Here is a 20,653-nt window from a genome sequence, read left to right as displayed (position 1 = left end):
TTCATAGAACCTGGAGAAGCTATAACACAGGCCAGGAAAACTTAACAAGCAGCACATATACTCATTTGAAATGCAAATCTCATTTCCTATGCATGTAGTTACCTAAACACTTAGAACAGAATTCATCTGATTTCTTTTTATGTCTACTGCCTAACTTCTCTACACCTGACTTTATGGAATCTTTTAAGTAGTTCTACCCTAGATGGTTTGTTTGTTTGTTTGTTTGCTTTGGTGGGGAGCGGTGCAAATAAGATAAATGTTCGATAGAAGAGAGGAAGGGAAAACTCTATACTAAAAATGGCTATGGTTATTAGCGGACCAAGCACAGTTCTGGATCTGTTCTGCTATCAGACAAAAATGATGAAATGCTGGGAACTCTAATGACCAGTTGTCATCTTCCTCCTCACTCTCTGCAGCTGCTGACCCTAATCTTCCTTACTGCCTCAGTCTCCCCTTCAACTTGCTTTAAGTTGATGGGATTTTGCTCTGTTGCCCTCATTTATAGAACCCCACTTCCATCAGAAAGTGTGACTCTGAGGTCCTGTTTTAATTAATTAATTAATTAACAAAACATATTCACAAAATACCTTTTATGTGCCCAAGAAAGAGAACTCAGAGGTAAATAAGAGCCAGTCTGCCTTTAAATAGTTCACAGGCTAGTGAAAGAGACAGTACATATCTGGCTATAAGTACTAAAATAGCAATAATAAAGCATTGTATAAACATAAAAGGACTTCGTTATACAAGTGGATATAGCACAATGAGGAGAAAAATATTTCATTCTCCCTCCCTCTGCAGTTTCATTTTATTTTGTTACTTCAGTCTCAGGTTACAATTATAGTTATTTAAGTGGAAAGAAAACCATAATCTGCAAAAGATATGAATGTAGTATCTATGATGGAAAATGCTTGTCTTTTATATTCTTGTTTATTTGGGTGTATGTTTTAGTTTTTAGAAAAAAAAAATTTTTGGCCTGTTTTCACAGTTCTTTCTGAAAATCACTGATGATATACTCAAAGCTCATGAGCTATCTTCTACTTGGGTTCACTTCTTTTCTGTTTGTTTGTTTGAGACAGGGTGTCACTGTGTCACCCAGACTGCAATGCAGTGGTGTGATCGACCATAGCTCACCGCGGCTTTGTACTCCTGGGCTCAAGCAATCCTCCCACCTCAGGCTCCCAAAGTGCTGGGATTATAAGGGTGAGCCACCACACCTGGCCTTGGTCATTTCTGATACATTATTTCCATCAGGCTCAACTTTTGCCTTTTCAGGGTGTCTCCTTCAGTTTTTTCCCCTTGTTTCCTTTTTATCTTCCCTCTCTTTTTTTTTTTTTTTTTTTTTTTGGCATTCCTTACTTTTTTGGTTTTGTTTATTTTGTTTTGCTTCTGCAGAGCAGCCTTCCTAAGAATCAGTTGAAATATTTCTTGTCACTTTTTCTCTGTCTTCAATCTAGATGACTTCTAACACCTTGCACTTACTTTCTGAAAGACTTTCTTTCATATGTCTTTATTTTCCAACTTAGTCAATGTTGTTTGGTCCTCTGTATTGCTTAATTGCTGTTTCAAATGAACCTAGCTGTCACATGGTGTGGAGAGTGAATAGCTCACCTCTAGTTCTTGTCCTTCTCCACTCAGGCTCAGAAGCTTCTCCAAGCCAGTTGTTCAACAGCCTGTGGTGTGTCCATCCTACCCTTTCCGTCTTCAGCCCTTCTATTCATAGTCTTATTACATATATTTGAGAAGAATTTAATGGACATTTTCTCTTTATTCCTCCATATGTGCAAAAATAAAAGACTAACAGTTGAGCAGATTGGTAGAGTGTATACTAATGGGTGCATAGGAATCACTGGGGTATTCTAAAGGCAGATTTCCAGGCCTTGTTCTTAGAGACTTTGATTCGGTAGCTCTGGCCCAGGGCCTGGGAATCTGCATTTAACAAGCAACTCAGTTGCTTCTGATAGACGTAGTTCTAGGACCTAATTTTGAGAAACTTCATTGTGCTGTAAACCCTTTAATGTATTCCCATTTAATAGCCATACACGTAATGTACAGCTTTGAAAGGAGGCAAATCTGTCCCTGGCCCCTTTCTTCATGCAGACAGGCATTACCAGCAGCTTTTTTTTTCTTTTTAAATTAATATACTTTATTTTTTAGAGAAGTTTTAGATTTATAGAAAAATTGAATGGAAAATCCTGGGGGTTCCTAGACTGCTTAAAGAGTCCCCTATGCTGTACCTATTCATCTTTCTTCCCTCCCCCAAAGCCCTGGCAATCACTAATCTTTTTACTGTCTCCATAGTTTTGTCTTTTCCAGAATGTCACATAGTTGGAGTTACACAGGATGCAGCCTATTCAGATTGGCTTCTTTCATTTAGCAATATGCATTTAAGCTTATTTTGTGTCTTTTCATGGCTTGATAGGGTGTTTCTTTTTATTACTGAATTGGAAAAAATGGAATGAATAATATTCCTTTGTATGAATGTGCCACAGTTTATCAGTTCACCTATTGAAGGACATCTTGGTGTTTCCAAGTGTTGGCAATTATAACTAAAGCAGCTATACACATTCATGTGTAGGTTTTTGTGTGGACATAAGTTTTCAACTCATTTAGGCAACCAAGGAGCACAATTGCTGGGTAGTATGGTAAGATTAGCTTTGTAGGAAACTGCCAAACTGTCTTCCAAAGGGGTTATAACATTTTGCATTCTGACCAACAATGAATGAGAGTTCCTGTTGCTCTGCATGCTCTCCAGCATCTGGTCGCATAGTGTTTTTGTTTAGCCATTCTAAGAGTTATGTAGTCACATCTCATTGTTATTTTAATTTAAAATTCCCTAATGACATATGATGTTGAGCATCCTTTTTTTTTTTTTTTTTGAGATGGCATTTCACCATGTTGCCCAGGCTGGTCTCAAACTCCTGAGCTAAAATAATCCTCCCGCTTCAGCCGCATGAGCCACTATGCCTGGACAGCAGTTTTAAATTGTAATGAAGTCCAACTATCAATTTTTTTTCATGGATCATGATCTGATGTTGTGTCTAAAAACTTATCACCACTAAACCCAAGATCACTTAGATTTTTTCCTCTGTTATCTTATGTGAGTTTTATAGTTTTCCATTTTACATTTAGGTCTACGATCCATTTTGAGTTACTTTTTGTGAAGCTGTTCTTTTCTAAGGGAAATACTGAGTGACTCTAGCATTGCCGGCACCCTCTTCTCCTCCAACTTTTCCCTCCTACTTTTTTTAATAGAAAATTTAAAACACATACAAAAATGGGGGGGAAACAGTATAATGAACCTCCAGGTAACAATAGTCCACCTTCAAAAAGTCCCAACATTTTACCAATTTTATTTAATCAATTACCCTATCAGCATTTCTTTATTTCTTTGTTTTTGCTGGAATTTTTATTTATTTATTTTTTTGAGATGGAGTCTTGCTCTGTTGCCCAGGCTGAAGTGCAGTGGCGCAATCTCGGCTCACTGCAACCTCTGCTCCCTGGGTTTAAGTGATTCTCCTGCCTCAGCCTCTCAATCAGCTGGGATTACAGGTGCCTGCCACCACGTCTGGCTAATTTTTGTATTTTTGGCAGAGACGGGGTTTCACTGTGTTGGTCAGGCTGGTCTCAAACTCCTGACCTCAAGTAATCCACCCTCCTCAGCCTCCCAAAGTGGTGGGATAACAGGCATGAGCCATGGTGCCCGGCCTGCTGGAATTTTGTAAAGCAAATTCTAAACATCATCACTTCACCCATATATATTTCAGTACAAGCACACCTTGGAAATAGTACAAATTTGGTTCCAGACCACTGTAATAAAGCAAATATTACAATAAAATGAGTCACACACCTTTTTTGGTTTCCCATTGCATATAAAAGTTATTTTTGTGCTATACTGTAATCTATTAGGTATGCAATAGCACAATGTCAAAAAAATGTATATACCTTAACTAAAAAATACTTGATTGCAAAAAAATGCTAACAATCATCTCAACCTTCAGCAAGTCATACTCTTTTTGCTGGTGGAGGGTCTTGCCTCCATGTCGGTGGCTGAAGACTGATCAGGGTGGTGGTTGCTGAAGGTTGGGGTTGCTGTCATATTTTTTTTTTTTTTTGAGACAGAGTCCCACTGTGTTGCCTAGTCTCGAGTGCAGTGGCGTGATCTCTGCTCACTGCAACCTCTGCCTCCCAGGTTCAAGCGATTCTTCTGCCTCAGCCTCCCAAGTATCTGGGACTACAGGCGCGTGCCACCACGCCCGACTAGTTTTTGTATTTTTACTAGAGACCAGGTTTCACCATATTGGCCAGGCTGGTCTTGAACTCCTGACCTCGTGATCTGCCCGCCTCGACCTCCCAAAGTGCTGGGATTACAGGCGTGAGCCACCGTGCCCAGCAGCTGTCACAATTTTTGAAAAGAAGATGACAAAGAAGTTTGCTGCATCAATGAACTCTTCCTTTCATGAAAGATTTCCCTGAAACATGTGATGCTGTTTGACACCATTTTACTCGCAGTATAACTTCTTTCAAAATTGGAGTCAATCCTCTCAAATCCTGCTATTATTTTATCAACTAAGTGTAGGTAATATTTTAGCTTCTCTGTTGTCATTTCAACAATGTTAACAGCACCTTCACCAGGAGTAGATTCCATCTCAAGAAACACTGTCTTTGCTCATCTATAGGAAGCAATTCATCATCCATTCAAGTTTTATCATGAGACTGCAGCAATTCAGTTCCATCTTCAGATTCCACTTCTAATTATAGTTCTCTTGCTATTTTTACCACACCTTCAGTTACTTCCTCCACTGAAGTCATCTGTGAAAGCTGGAATCAACTTCTTCCAAATTCCCGTTAAGGCTGATATTTTAATCTTCTCGCATGAATCATACATGTTCTTAATGGCATCTAGAATGGTGAATTCTTTCCAGAAGGCTTTCGATTTACTTTGTCCATATCCATCAGAGGAATCGCTATCTATGGTAGCTATAGCCTTACAAAATGTATTTCTTTCTTTTTTTTTTTTTTTTTTGAGACAGGGTCTAACTCCCATCACTTAGGCTGGAATGCAGTGGCACCGTCATTGCTCACTGCAGCCTCGACCTCTGGGGTTCAGGCGATCCTCCCACCTCAGCCTCCGAATAGCTGGGACTACAGGTACATGCAACCACACCAAGCTAGTTTTTGTATTTTTAGTAGAGACAGGGTTTCACCACATTGCCCAGGCTGGTCTTGAACTCCTGAGCTCAAACAATCTGCTCATATCAACATCCCAAAGTGCTGGGATTACAGGCATGAGCTACTGTGCCTGGTCACAAAATATATTTCCTAAATAATAAGACTTGAGAGCCAAAATTACTCCTTGATCCATGAACTGCAGAATGGAGTTTGTGTTAGCAGGCGTGAAAACAACATTAATCTCTGTACATGTCCATCGGAGCTCTTGGGTGATCAGCAACATTGGTCAATGAGCAATAACATTTTGAAAGTGATTTTTTTTTCTGAGTACGTCTCAACAGCGGGCTTTAAAGATTCAGTAAACCATGCTGTAAACAGAGGTGCTGTCATGTAGGCCTTTTGTTTCATCTATACAGCACAAGCAGAATAGATTTGGGATAATTCTTAAAGGCACTAAGATTTTCAGAATAATAAGTGAATATTGGCTTCAACTTAAGCAGGTGGATCACCTGAGGTCAGGAGTTCAAGACCAGCCTGGCCAATATGGCAAAACCCCATCTCTACTAAAAATACAAAAATTAGTTGGGTGTGGTGGCAGGCACCTATAATCCCAGCTACTCAGGAGGCTGAGGGAGGAGAATCACTTGAACCTAGGAGGCAGAGGTTGCAGTGAGCCAAGATCATGCCACTGCACTCCAGCCTGGGCAAATGAGTGAGACTCCATCTCAAAAAAAAAAAAAAAAAGTCATCAGCTGCATTAGCCCTTAACAAGAGAGCCAGCTAGTCCTTTGACACTTTGAAACTAGGTATTGATTTCTCCTCTCTACCTATGAAAGTCCTAGACAGTGTCTTCTTTCAATAGAAGGCTGTTTTATCTATGCTGAAAATTTGTTGTTTAGTGTAGCCACTCATCTATTATCTTAGCTAGATCTTCTGGATAACTTGCTGCAGCTTCTACATCAGCACTTCCTGCTTCACCTTGCACTTTTATGTTCTGGAGATGGCCCCTTCCTCTTTCTTTCTTCCTTTCTTCCTTTCTTCCTTCCTTTCCTTCCTTTCCTTCCTTTCCTCTCTTTCCTTTCTTTCTCTCTTCCTCTCTTCCTCCCTCCCTCCCTCCATTCCTTCCTTCCTTCCTTCCTTCCTTCCTTCCTTTCTTCCTTCGTTTCCTCTCTCTCTTTCTTTCTTTCCTTCTTTTTTTGACAAGTGTCGGGCTCTGTCACCCAGGCTGGAGTGCAGTGGCACAATCTTGGCTCACTGCAACCTCCACCTCCCGGGCTCAAGCCATCCTCCCACCTCAGCCTCTTGAGTGGTTGGAACTACAGGCATGTGCCAGTACATCCAGCTAATTTTTTATTTTTTTGTAAAGAAGTCTTGCCATGTTTCCCAGACTGGTCTCAAACTCCTGAGCTCAAGCAATCTGCCTGCCTCAGCCTCCCAAAGTGCTGGGATTACAGGCATGAGCCACCATGCCTGGTGGCTTCTTTCCTTAAACTTCATGAACCAACCTCTGCTAGCTTCCAGCTTTTCTTCTGCAGCTTCCTCACCTCTCTCAGCCTTCACAGAATTGAAGAGAGTTGGGACCTTGCACTGGATTAGGTTTTGGCTTAAGGGAATGTTGTGGCTGGTTTGATCTTCTATTGAGACCACTAAAACTTTCTCCCTATCAGCAGTAAGACTGTTACATTTTCTTATCATTCATGTGTTCACCAGAGTAGCACTTTTAATTTCCTTCAATAGCTTTTCCTTTGCATTCACAACTTGGCTAACTGGCACAAGAGGCCTAGCTTTCAGTGTATCTCTGCTTTCAATATGCCTTCCTCACTAAGCTTAATCATTTCTAGCTTTTGATTTAAAGTGAGAATCATATAACTCTCCCTTTTACTTGAACACTTAGAAGCCACTGTAGAGTTATTAATTGGCCTAACTTCATTATTGTTATGTCTCAGGGAATAGGGAGGCCTGAGAAGAGGGAGAGAGATGGGGGAATGGCCAACTTGTGGAGCAGATGGAACATACACAACATTTATTCATTAAGTTCACTGTCACATGGGCATGGTTTGCATTGCCCCAAAGCAACTACAATAGTCACATCAAAAATCACTGATTACAGATCATCATAACAGATACAATAATAATGAAAAAGCTTGAAATATTGTGAGAATTACCAAAAGGTGACACAGAGACGTGAAGTGAGCACATGCTGTTGGAAAAATGACACTGATAGACTTGCTCCATGCAGAGTTGCCACAAAACTTCAATTTATAAAAAGCACAATATCTGCTAATGTCAATAAAGTGGAATGCATTGAAACTAGTTATCCCTGTATTTATTGCTAATTTAAAAATATAAAAATACAACTATAACCACAATACGATTATCATACCAAATTAACAATAATTGCTAATAGCATCTAACTCCTAGTCTATTTAAATATCTCTCTTGGTCTGATGTCTCATAATCCTTTCTAAACACACAATACTATTGGCTTCAGGCTGCCCCCAGTAGACATCTTTTCCCTTACATTCTCTTTATTCCTATACTTCATCGGGACTGAGGGACCAGGATTTTTCAAACAATATACCAGCTTCTCTAGAGGCTTTGACTTGGGCTGCTGACAGAGAAATCTTTATTAAATCCTTGAGAGTGATATTATTCAAGAGACATACAAGGGAGATGAGTGACGAGAAGAGGAGGTGCTATTAGGAAAGTGGCCCCAGGACATCAGATTTATCACAGAATCCTTTCCATGAGTCAGTTAATCTTTTCCATTTTAGTTTCAGGGAGGATATTTAACCCCATGGAATTAGGAGTTCTTTCCTACTTTTGCCAAACTGCTAAAGCCAATGAATATTCAAGTGAAACCTTATCCAAATTTGGGGCTCTGCTGACCACTGAGGACCCTTTGTCTGAGTTATTGCTCCTGAAATCTTCACACAGCTGTCTCTGGAGAGAGAAATATAGGGGCCAAGTTTCTTGGATGAGCTGCAGTCAGTTTTCCAAGGATATGGTTGATCCCAGAAAATACACAGCTAATTTATAAGACACTAGGAAGAAGGCAGTTGCCTTGAGGATAGCATATTGAGGATTCCAGAGGTCAAAAACTGACCTTAGTCAATATGGGAAACTCTCACTAGTATGAGCCAAAGAAGCCTGCATGAAGCTATAGGCCATCTAAAAATCCCTGACAATGCAAAAGAGGTCAAAAATGAACATCTTGAAATACAGACTGTTTCTGTATTGGCTGAGAGACTGATGGTATCTCATCTGGCCAGAAGGAAGTCAGGGAGTCAGGAACTCCTTCCTTCTAGTGGTCCTGATCCTAGGATTTAACCATTATTTTCAGTTTAACAAATATATATATATTCTTCTTATGGAAGAAGAAGATTGTTTCCACGGTCTTTGAGTCCATAGAAGCCAATAAACCACGTTAAACACAGCCTCAGATTATCTGTCTTCCTTCTTCTTAATGCCTCTGCAAGATCACGCATTATCTCATAGGATTGGTATGTGACAGATTCTATTTTGAGTCTTCCGATGATTCCTTCATTTAGTCTTTCTGAGAACCAGAGTTCAGAAGAATCCATGCAACTGGGAGTTGCCCTCAGTTCACTAGATCTTGCAGTCCTAATTTCAAAGAGGTCAGTGTCTTTTAAAGGGCCATGTGGAGGCTCCCATGTATTTAGGAGAATGAATTCCTTGTGCTAAGAAGTTATCTACAGAGCATCCTTGACAGAGTTCTGTTCGGTGATGTAGTGACATAAGATGTCTCTGACTGAAGAACTTTTTGAGTGCTTAAATAATGGGACTATTTTAGCGAACCCAATAAACCCAAGTTAATAAAACTCTCCATTGATAGGGAGACGATTCATTCCCAATGAAACTAGCAAGACTTTTTAGAAGATGCTGCAGCTTTCAGCTGCCGCAATCATCATGCCATCTTCTTTACTGATATTTGGCTTGTTCACATGGTTAGTTCACATGTAATTACCCACTCAAAAAGGGCTTTTCATATCTGCCATTCCAAACTCCAGGCATGGCACATTGATCTTGAGTGTCTGTGGGGGGTTAAAGTAGTAGTAAATGGTTAAGCTCTACACTGAAAAATGGTTAAAGTGGTAAGTACATACATTTACCACTTCAACCGTTTTTTTTTTTTTAAAGAAGTCATAAACAGCATTTATTACCTTGGTATATCATACTGGTCTTGTTGCTGTTCCTTCGCATTTAAGTGGCTTTCCGTCTTTCCTCCCTCCTCCCACAGTCTGGCTACACAGTGCATCCCTGAACTGTTAGCCCACAGCAGCAATATGCTTATTCCATCCACATCCCTAACATCATGCGTTCAAAAAGTGAAAGTTCTGGTCCACAAACCCTTCCCTATAGGACGTTCAATGGTTGCGAAAGAATTTGTAGTAAACCAGGCCTCCCAGGATGGCAAGCTCCAGTAAGATGATGATGGAAAGCAGCAGCTTGTTGGTTGTCACTTTTCTGGACATTGAACGGAGAATCTTTCGACTGTTGCCCAAGTTTTCACTTGTGTTTACCAGTCTACTCTTGGTGCGTTCTAACTGGTCTCATTGTTCTCCCAGCTCTTCTATGATTTCTGAGCCAATCTGGTCAGTCTCCGTGGCAATCTGATGAGAATGTTCAATACTTTGGGTGGCCTGTTTCAGGCTTTCAGTGCCTTGCGGAAGCGTTGCCCTTTGAGACTGTAAGCCGATTCATATGCTCAGTCTCTACAGCATATATGCCATATTTCATGTCTCCTCGGCCTCCAGGTGTGGCTGTCAAAGGTGTGCTTCTCACCTCCCGATGGAGTTTGGCAAGGTCCTTTTGGTAGTTTCGAAGCTTAGACATCATGGGGTTACAGAAAGACAGGGGTGCATAACGTAGCTCCTCCTCCATCTCTGCCAACGTTTCATTTGCTTCCTGTTGCTTTTCATCAAAATCCCTGATTAACTTCTTCTTCTCTTCGGTCCCCGCCGCCTCCAGCAGCCGCTCGGGCACCCCTTGTAGGTCTTCATGGAGGCCGCGGAAGATCTCGTACAGCTTCTCGAAATGCTCTGAGGAGGCGGTGAAGGTGGCCATGGCACAGGCCGCGCTCTAGCAGCGGCCACCGAGATCCGGGGCGCTGGGCCCTCTCCTAGCCCGGGGGTCAGCCGCCAAGCCCCGTGACCATCATGGCGACCGCCGTGCCACCGCAGCCCAGGACCGCTTTAACCATTTTTAAGCGTAGAGTTCAGTGGCATTAAGTATATTCACATGGTTGTACAACCATCACCATCGTCCACCTTCAAACTCTTTTCGGCTAGCAAAACTGAAACTTTACATCCATTAAACAACTCCTCATTCTCCCCTTCCTCTGCCCCTGGTAATCATCTCTGTTCCACTTTCTTTCGCCATGAATTTTAGGGTACCTCATATAAATGGCATTGTATAGCATTTCTTTTTATGTGACTGGCTTATTTCACTTAGCATAATTTTTTTTTCTTTTTTTTTTTTTGAGACAGAGTCTCGCTCTGTTGCCCAGGCTGGAGTGCAGTGGCGTGGTATCTGCTGACTGCAAGCTCCGCCTCCCGGGTTCACGCCGTTCTCCTGCCTTAGCCTCCCAAGTAGCTGGGACTACAGGCGCCCGCCACCGCGCCCGGCTAATTTTTTGTATTTTTTTTTTTTAGTAGAGATGGGGTTTCACCGTGTTAGCCAGGATGGTCTCGATCTCCTGACCTCGTGATCCACCCACCTCGGCCTCCCAAAGTGCTGGGATTATAGGCGTGAGCCACCGCGCCCGGCCAGCATAATGTTTTAAAGGTTCATCCATGTTGTTGTAGCATGTGTCAGAATTTCCTTCCTTTTTAAGGCTGAATTATAGACCTTTGTATGTATATGCCCCATTTTGTTGATCCAGTCATCTCTCAGTGGATACTTGGGTTGTGTCTACCTTGTAGCTATTGTAAATAATGCTGCTGTGAACATGAGCAGGTATATACCTAGGGGTGAAATTGTTGAATAATATGGTAGTTCCATTTTCAAGTTTTGGAGGAACTGCTATACTGTTCTCCCTAGTGGCTGCACCATTTTACATTCCTACCAGCAATGAACAAGGGCTGCAATTACTCCACATCTTTGCCAAAAGTTGTTATTATTATTTTTTTAAATAAGTCATCCTAATTGGTGTGAAATTGTATCTAATTGTGGTTTTGATTTGCATTTCTCTAATCATTAGATGTTGACCATCTTTTCATGTGTTTATTGGCCATTTGTACGTCTTTGGAGATTTTTTTCAAGTCCTTTTGCTCATTTTCAACTGGGTGTTTTGGTTTTTGTTGTTGAGTTGTAGGAATTTTAAAAAATATATTCTGGATATTAATCTTTTATCAGATACATGATTTGTGCATATTTTCTCCCATTCTGTGAGTTGCGTTTTTATTCAGTTGATAGTGCCTTTTTTCTCCTTCACCATTGGTCATATTTCAGAGGCAGAGGATTTATTTGAGTAGAATTAGTCGTGAAATAGACATGAACTTTACCATTAATAGGCAGCTGGATTTTTTTTAATTGTTGCTATTTTGCTATTTTATTTTCAAGGTCTCTTTCAGTCATGCAAGAGTCAGTTGAAGTATTGCTATAGTGACTGCTTTTATGATGAAGAATTACCAATTTACCTTGGAAAAAGCCTATGAAAATCTGTAAAATATCTTGCCAGAGGCTGAGTTGTTTTAGTAATAATTCTTCTTTTGTGATGTGATTTTATTTAAAGAAAACTGAACTTCATATTTGTTTGTCATTATAGGATTAAATGTGGGCTTGACTAGCAACTGAAATTGTATGAGGTAATGGGATATGAAATGGATATCTCTAGTGCAATTTATAAGCAATATGGTTTACAAAAGGTCATGGAAAAGTATCCAGGTAAGTAATAATTGCTAGTATGTATTGAACCCTTTCTAGATGTCATTTACTCTGACACTAAGTGCTGTGGGTGCATTTCTCACCTTTCTAGCAATTCTGTGAGACAGATATCATAGTTCCCCTTCATCCGTTGTTTTCAATTTCCATGGTTCCTGTTACCTGAGGTCAACTGTGGTCTGAAAATATTAATAAAAAATTCCAGAAATAATTCATAAGTTTTAAATGCAGGCCATTTTAAGTAGCGTGATGAAATCTTGGGCCATCCTGCTCCATCCCGCTGGGGATGTGAACAATCACTTTGTCCAGCATCTCCACGCTGACCATACTACCCGCCCATTAGTGACAGTGACTTGGAGCCCTCTAGGTTATCAGGCTGACTGGCGCAGTATCAACAGTGCTTGTGTTCAAGTAACCCTTATTTTACTTAATAATCACCTCAAAGTCCAAGAGTAGTGAGGCTGGCAATTTGGATATGGCAAAGAGAAGCCGTAAAGTATTTGCCTTAAATGAAAAGCTGAACGTTCTCAACTAAATAAGGAAACAAACAAACAAAAATAGTATGCTGAGGTTGCTAAGATCCACAGTAAGAATTTTATCCATTTTTGTCATGAAAAAAGAAAGAGAAATATGTGCTAGTTTTGCTGATGCACCTCAGACTGCAAAAGTTATGGCCACAGTATGTGATAAGTGCTTACCTAAGATGGAAAAGGCATTAAATTTGTGGGTGGAAGACATGAACTGAAACGTGTTCCAAATGACAGCAATTGGGTCTGGTACTGTCTGTGGTCTCAGACATCCAGTGGGGGTTTTGGAACACGTGCCATGCAGATAAGGAGGACTATTGTACTGTGCTGTTGTTACCTTTTAAAACTGTGGTTTAATGAGAAATAACTTCTTCAAGGTCACATAGTTTGTATAATTCTTTTATTTTCCTTTCTTTTCTTTTTTCTTTTCCTCTTCTCTTCTTTCTTTCTTTCTTTCTTTTTTTTTTTTCTTGAGACCTCCACCTCCTGGATTTAAGCAATTCCCCTGCCTCAGCCTCCCGAGTAGCTGGGATTACTGGTGTGTGCCATCACTTCCAGCTAATTTTTTGTATTTTTAGTAGAGATGGGATTTCGCTATGTTGCCCAGGCTGGTCTTGAAATCTTGGCCTCAAGTGATCCGCCTGCCTTGGCCTCCCAAAGTGCTGGGATTACAGGTGTAAGCTACCACATCTGGCTGGGAATATTTTTCAAACTTTAAATTGCCGAGGTTTAGCACTTGCCTCAATTTGACATTAACTGAATTTTGTCTGAAAATGCAGAGAGTTGATTTTGACAAATGGATACATTTGAATTATGTCGTATAGAATTGCAGAATTTACCTCAAGAACTCTTTGCTGTTGACCCAATCACCATTTCACAAGTATTGAAGGACGAGGGTCTCTACAAATGCAGGAAGTACATATAAAATATTTTGTATCCTCTGGATATTTTATCTTGTCTCAGTAGCTGAAAAGTACTTAAAATTACAGTTTCTTTTATTTCTCTGGGAAGAATTTGTTTGACTGAATAATATAAAAATTTTGAATTCAAATCTGCTTTCAAGAAGAATGTAAATTCTTAAAAGCAAAAATCAGATTGTAGGGATTATTGAAAATTTAAGTAGCATAATCAATGTAATATTATTTTGTCCTCTAAGAAATACTGCACATTTTATCTATTCATTGTTTTGGAAATCATTAATGGTTTTGTTTGTTTGAGAGTTGCAGGTGATCATTATTTTGAAATTCTAGCATTTTGGGTTATAATGCAGGAAGCGCTTTTATAGCTGTTGCCCACAAGAAAATGACACCATCTTTCAGGCTAACCACAGGGAGTCAGGCTCAGTGTATATCTTGTTTCACTGAGCTTTTATAACTAGGAAATGGCTTTAATTCCCAGCCCAACAAGTTATCGGAAGAGGCCCCAGCAATTTAAAAGTTATAGTTTTGTTTCATGAAACCCTATTCTCTTCCATGCCTCTTGGTGAATCCAAACACTTGTCAATTGCAGCAATCAAACCTAGATATTTTCCTTCCCTGACCTGTCTACTGTATTCTTAAGCCTAGCAGTAACTAACTATATTATTCCCTTCTTTCTTGCTAACAATTGAAGGAAAAAAATAAATCAATTTGGACTAATTAACAAATGGCTAGGAGTCAGGTTTTATGGAATGAATTTACTTTTATTTTTAAAAATCTTACAGTAAAATTGACTTCTTTTTGGTATACAGTTCAAGGAATAAACATGCATAGATTCACGTAACTGCTGCCGCAATCAGGATACAGAACAGTTCTATCACTCCCAAAAAACTCCTGCATGTCATCTCTCTTTATTGTCACATCCTCCTCCTTCCTTGAACCTCTGGCAACCACTAATCTTCTTCTTTCGTCTTTTTGAAAATGTCATATGGTGTGTAATATGTTATATCTGTGACTAAAAGCTTAAATGTGACTGATGATTTTGCTAAGAACCATTTTGAGCAACATCCTTCTTGTTCTGCAGAATTGTCCCAAACTGTGAACCTGATATCATCATCATCATGGTAGGAGTCATAATCAAAGGTTCATAGGTTAGATTGGCCTCACAATACTAGTGTCTAAACTTCTATCTGTCTCTAACTTCTCGATGGAGAAAGGTGTTGGCCAAATTCTAAGGCCAGTGGTTGATGATTGGGATTAAGCTTTTAGCACCTATGTCACAAGAAATAATAGGAAATAAGGTTACCATCTGTGGTACATGGTCATTTCATGACCATCATGTGTTATCTATACGTGAAGGACAGTGAGGAGGAAATGTAGTAAGCTAAAAACTAAAGGACTGTACAGATATTATTTCAGAGAGATTATAAAGCAACTATCTTTTGCTTCTACTGTAGTGGTCAGTGAATTAATTTTCTTGGTTCGTTGGATGAAACAAATTTAGTAAAGTGGAAATGGTCATATTGTGTCTATTAGAATGCTTTTGACTGCAAGCAGGTAGAATATCTGGCTAAAAGTGACTGAAATAATGAGCTTTATTATCTCACACAAAAAAGACATCCAGAAGTAGGTGGTTCTAGGGCTGAATCAGTGGTCTCAATAATGTCATGAAGAATGAATGAAGCTTTTTTCATCCTCCATTCCACCGTCCTCACATGAAAACTTTTGGTCTCTTACTTGCAAGATGGCTGCTGCAGCTCCAAGTACTGGGTCCTCAGACAATTGCATTGCTATGTAGGAAGCCGGGAGCAGCTCAGGTGACAAGAGAGCTCTTCTCATGTGTGCTTGTTTTTTTTTTTTTCGTCTTGAAGGAAAACTGTTTTCCAAATCCCCCCAACAGACTTAGTGTTATGTCCCATAGTCAGAACTGGGTCCCTTGGTCATTTGTTAACATGAAGGCAAAGTGGGTCTCTAGCATTTAACTGTTATCATGTGACATGGGCTGGGACAGGAGGGATGGAAGGTGAGGAAAGTGACTCCTGGAGAGGCAACAGATTTGCCTCACTCCGTTGTGAGGATTAAATGCAGTAATGTGGGTAAAGCACCTCTAACTGGGCTGGCACATAAGGGGCTCAATCCTCATTAATTCTTTTTATTTCATGTCTCCCTTCTCCCCTTCAATTTTCTTTCCTCATTTTTCACCTTTAGGAGAAATACAGAAATTCAAAAGTTTTGCTGACCTTCCCTAGATAAAGGCCCTGCTTGTCTCTCCCACCCTCCTCCTACTTCTTGGAGTTCTGCAGCTCGAGTTTCCACAAACCAATTGGAATCTCCTGGACCTCTCAAAAGTCCCTCACCTTAGACTGAGGAATACATCGTTATGGCTGGTCCATAGATGTCAATTACAGACATAAAACTGAGAAATCCTTATAAAGAAAAAAGAAGAAAACCCACCAGAGTATGTTGTCATTACAATGTTAGCCTCCACTAGAAAATCATCTATTTCAGTGGAGTGAAGCTCTTTTCATACAAAAAAGGAGCAAAAGGCGCCCCCATCCGTGCCTGTCTGTACTGACTGCTGGCTCTGAGCACCATAAGATGTTTCTTGCCATTAGAGCAATGATTTCAATTTTTCCATTCCAACTGTGGTGAAAATGAATAAGAAAACTGAGTCCTGCCTCTGGAAGCAGCATACAGGTTCCACACTAATCAAAAAAGGAAGATTCATTATTAGACAATATTTCACTCCCCAGACTTTGAAAGTTCCTACGTTTGTCAGAGTAGCTCTGAATCACTTCACAGCCACCGCAGGATTAGAATGGGGGTATTGTACAAGCCTGACCCTTTGCAGTTAAGTTTTTTTCCCCTTCTAAATGAGCTGCTCTTGCTACTCTCTGAGTCACTGCAATCCAAATCTCATAATTTCATCTCCTTCTCTTCTAATCATTTTACCAGATAGCCATTTAAAGGGGGGGCAGGCATGCAGATTTTATTAAAGGGGCCATAGCACTCCCTAAAATGCATTTAACTAAGAAGTGCCAATGAAATATTGACACTGTCACCAGGTAAAGGAGAATGAAGTTTTTAGGAGCCTGCTTAGTAGGGATAAATACTTCAAAGGGCCACATTTCTATTTGCCAAACCAAAGCAGATTTAGCAATGGAATCATGAGACCGTCCTAATGAGGGTGACCCTGGGCTGAGTGCCTGAGTGACTCCCGGGCTCTAAGAAACCCCCTTCTCAGACATGGGCTTCCCTTTCTCTCACCCAGTGGAAAAGCCAGCAGAAATCTGCTGTGCAGTCCTATCACTTATGAACATCCAGAGACAACAATGTTGACAACCATAGGCTGTGGCACTGTGCAATTCTGTTGGACACATTGCAAAGGAAAACCACCAGCAGCTGCCCGAAGCTGGTTTTCTCTTATTAAAATTTGGTTAATAAAGCCTGTACCATGAAAGAAACCAGATGAAAAACCAGCCTTCATCAAGGAGGGCTTATTGCAGGCTGGGAAAGATATTGTTTTGTCCAAGTCAGTAGGTTTCTATCAACTTGAACACCTCTGCATGGACTTAGGTGCTCTGGGATAATACAGAGGGAGTTGGAAGCCTGCTGCTCCCTTGTGAGAGCATTCCCTTTTCTGTCTTTGGGAGCAGGAGCAGACTGACATACAGGAAACTGAGAGAAACCTGCGTAAGGAGGGTATGGAATCATGCGCAACTGTGTGGGCTGAGTGCAAGTGGATTAAAAAGGACACAAAGGTTGGTGTGAGATGATGAGTGCCTTCCAAACAGGGGCCCAGGTGGCTTATTTTGGTATCCTCAACATTGTGAACTTGTCGCACAAAGTAGGGATTTAATAAGTAAATTTCAAGTAAAGGTCAAGTCTACACTTTCACCTGTCATTTCAACCTGCCCCATTTTATACCTTACTGCATTTGCCCTTGCACTTAAAATATACACCAAAATAAAAGCACCTCAAAACCCCATTGAGTTTCTAACCAGTTACACGCTGACACACACACACTTACACATTCAGAATCTCTCATTGATTCTCGTTGTTCTCTCTCAATCTCACACTCACTTTATATCTCCTCCATCTCCAGCATTGTTGCCAGGAGTTGGAGACAGAGTAGAATAGCACTTACTTTTTTGATTTTTCCAAATTTTCACCAACCAGTTCACAAAAGCACAAGGATGAAGAATTAGGAAAGTGGAGGAAAGACCTGGTGCAGTGGCTCACACCTGTAATTCTAACACTTGGGGAAGTTGAGGCAGAAGGATCACTTGAGCCCAGGAGTTCGAGACCAGCCTAAGCAACATAGAGACACCCCATCTCTACTAAAAAAAAAAAAAAAAAATTTCGCTGGGTATGGTGGTGGATGCCTGTAGTCCCAGCTACTCAGGAGGCTGAGTTGGGAGGATTGTTTGAGCCTGGGAGGTCAAAGCTGCAGTGAGCTATGATCGCACCACTGCACTCCAACCTGGGTGACACAGTGAGACTCTGTCTCAAAAAAAAAAAAATGTGGAGGAAGGAGACGAGTGAGATGATGAGAGAGGGGAAGAGAAGAGAAAGAATAGGCGAGAAAGAAAACCAGAGAAGTTAAGCTTCCCATTGTGGGTAGGGAGTGAATTGTGAATGACAATGCTTTTCCTCTATCAAGGTTAAGGAGGATGGCTCCCAGATTGTACAGCAGAGTGAGAGTCCTGCAAAGATAAACTGCTTTGGATGCACTGACTTGTGGAGAAGGAGAAAAAAGGAGTGGAACAATCTCCATTCTGTCATAAATTCTGGCCATGCATTTTTCTTGAAGAGTTTAGCTTCTCATGGATATGACATGTTTTTGTATAGGTCCTATTCATTAAGCTGACTCTAGCATAAAGTTAAATGACAAATGCTTTGTTGGGAAAATGTTGGACCACTTCATGGATGCAGATGCCTTCTTGGCAGCTGTGATGGTTAATGGTTAATTTTATATGTCAACTTGGCTGGGCCATGGGGCGTCCCGATACTTGGTCAAACATTATTCTGGTTGTTTCTGTGAGGGTATTTTTGGATAAGATTTGCACTTAAATCAGTGGACTTCGGGTACAGCAGATGGCCCTCCATAATGTGGGTGGGCCTCATCCAATCCACTGAAAGCCTAAATAGAACAAAAGGCTGACCTCAGAGCAAGAGGGAACTCCCCAGCATACTGCCTGTAGACTTCATCTACATCGGCAATTCCTGCTTGTCCAGGAGACTGCCTTGGATTTGAACTGCACCTCTTTCCTGAGAGGCCTCTCCTGTCAGATTTTGGACTTGCCAGCCTCCACAATATCTATCTATCTATCTATCTATCTATCTATCTATCTATCTATCTATCTAATCTATCTATCCATCTATCATCTTTCTATCTATCCTGTCCATACACCTGTACACACTTTAGTGATTCTGCTTCTCTGTAGAACTCTGACTAATCCAGCATCCCCTAAGCTGACAAGCAAGGCTGAGATGTAACAAATGTGCTCGTGCCTTTCCTAACCAGCACCGTAACTGAGGAGTGTGGACTAAGAGGCCATGAGCCCAGGATCGTAAGTCAGTCAGCCTAGGTTATGTGTGAGCCTTGTCCCTTCCTAGTGCTCTGCTCTGGATAGATTACCTAAGCTCCAGAAACAATTACTCAGATGACTAAAGCATTGCCAACCTCTGACGTGTTCATTTTCTATTGCCATTGTAACAAATTACCATACACAGTATGCTTGAAACAAGGTAAATTTATTCTCTTACATTTCTGCAGATCAGATCAAAGTGTCAGCAGGGCGTCTGAAGGCTTCGGGGAAGAATCTGTTTCTTGCTTTTTTCAGCTTCTGGAGGCCACTTACATTCTTTGGATCATGGCCACTTCCTCGCATCACTCCAACCTCCTGCTTCTGTTGTTGCATCTCCTACTACTCCTTTTATCACCTGCCTCCCTCTTATAAGGCCCTTATGATTGCAGTGGGCCCACCCAAATCACCCAGGATCATCTCCTTCTATCAGTGTCCTTAATCATATCTGCAGAGTCTCTCTGGACATTTAATACATTTACACATTCCGGGAATTAGGGTATGGACATCATTGGTGGTGGGCAGGGGGTATTATTCTACCTACCACATCTGGTCAGAGGTAATTGGTTACAAATGGAAGGTGAGATAGGGGAAGGATTCTAAGATTTCAGAGTTGGTACTTAAAATTATTTTATTTTTTAGAAAAGTACTCGATTATGTGACAAACATAGAAAGTTGCAACAAAGAAATGCTTTCTTGGCTCCTAAAGAGATGAACATGTGTTGGCACTATATTTTTATTTAACAATGACAATTCTGCTCCTAGAATAATCAGAGTAAAGCTTCCCCCACCTCTAAAAAATTAACATAAAAATGTCTTAAAAAATATAATACTGTGGCCAGCTAGGTATACAAATCTGTGGGGCTTCATGTCCTGACAGATTCACTAAGCATTCCATCCAGTCTCCTGTGAGGGACCTTTGGCAGGAATTAAAGCCTTTCAAGAGAGACCCTGAGAACCTTCCTCAAAACATTAATTCAAGTATCATAAATCTACAACATCATTTGTATTCTAGAACATGTCATCCCAATATAAGTTCTAGCATTGTTGTGCCTTCAACATGCTGAGTACAGTTTTTGAGAATCAGTCACTTTCAATGCTTCCCTCTTGGCCAAATGGATAACTTTAGGGAAGTTTCTAGCCTTTCTTTTTGGTGCATGGCTGTATTTTGAGTGCTCAGGATATTGCCATAACCTTTGCTTGGTCTGTTCTTAGCAGAAAAAAGTCTAACTCTAACTCTAACTCTATAGAAAAGGGAGAACATTAAAAAAAAATCAGTTTTCAAAAATCATCCTGATGCTGAATTTAGTTCAACAATTGTTGGGGTGGTTATAATAATTTCAGGCCAGGTGCGGTGGCTCACACCTGTAATTCCAGCACTTTGGAAGGCGGGTGGATCACTTGAGGTGAGTTTGAGACCAGCCTGGCCAACATGGTGAAACCCCAACTCTACTAAAATTATTAAGGCCGGGCGCGGTGGTTCAAGCCTGTAATCCCAGCACTTTGGGAAGGTGAGGTGGGTGGATCACCTGAGGTCAGGTGTTCG

At 40.7% G+C, this 20,653-nt stretch overlaps 1 long non-coding RNA gene and 1 pseudogene across 1 annotated transcript in view; one reads left to right on the top strand and one right to left on the bottom strand.

Moving 5' to 3' along the window:
- LOC117979719 (uncharacterized) overlaps positions 1-20,653 on the top strand; it is a 124,791-nt gene that overhangs the window by 24,566 nt on the left and 79,572 nt on the right. The window lies entirely within an intron of this gene.
- Positions 9,307-11,309, bottom strand: LOC100980666 (vesicle transport through interaction with t-SNAREs homolog 1B-like; annotated as a pseudogene).

This window comes from Pan paniscus, chromosome 2 (assembly GCF_029289425.2).
Source record: "Pan paniscus chromosome 2, NHGRI_mPanPan1-v2.0_pri, whole genome shotgun sequence".
Taxonomy (NCBI): Eukaryota; Metazoa; Chordata; class Mammalia; order Primates; family Hominidae; genus Pan; species Pan paniscus.
Note: the sequence above shows the minus strand (reverse complement) of the source record. Positions and strands in the feature narration are given on the sequence as shown.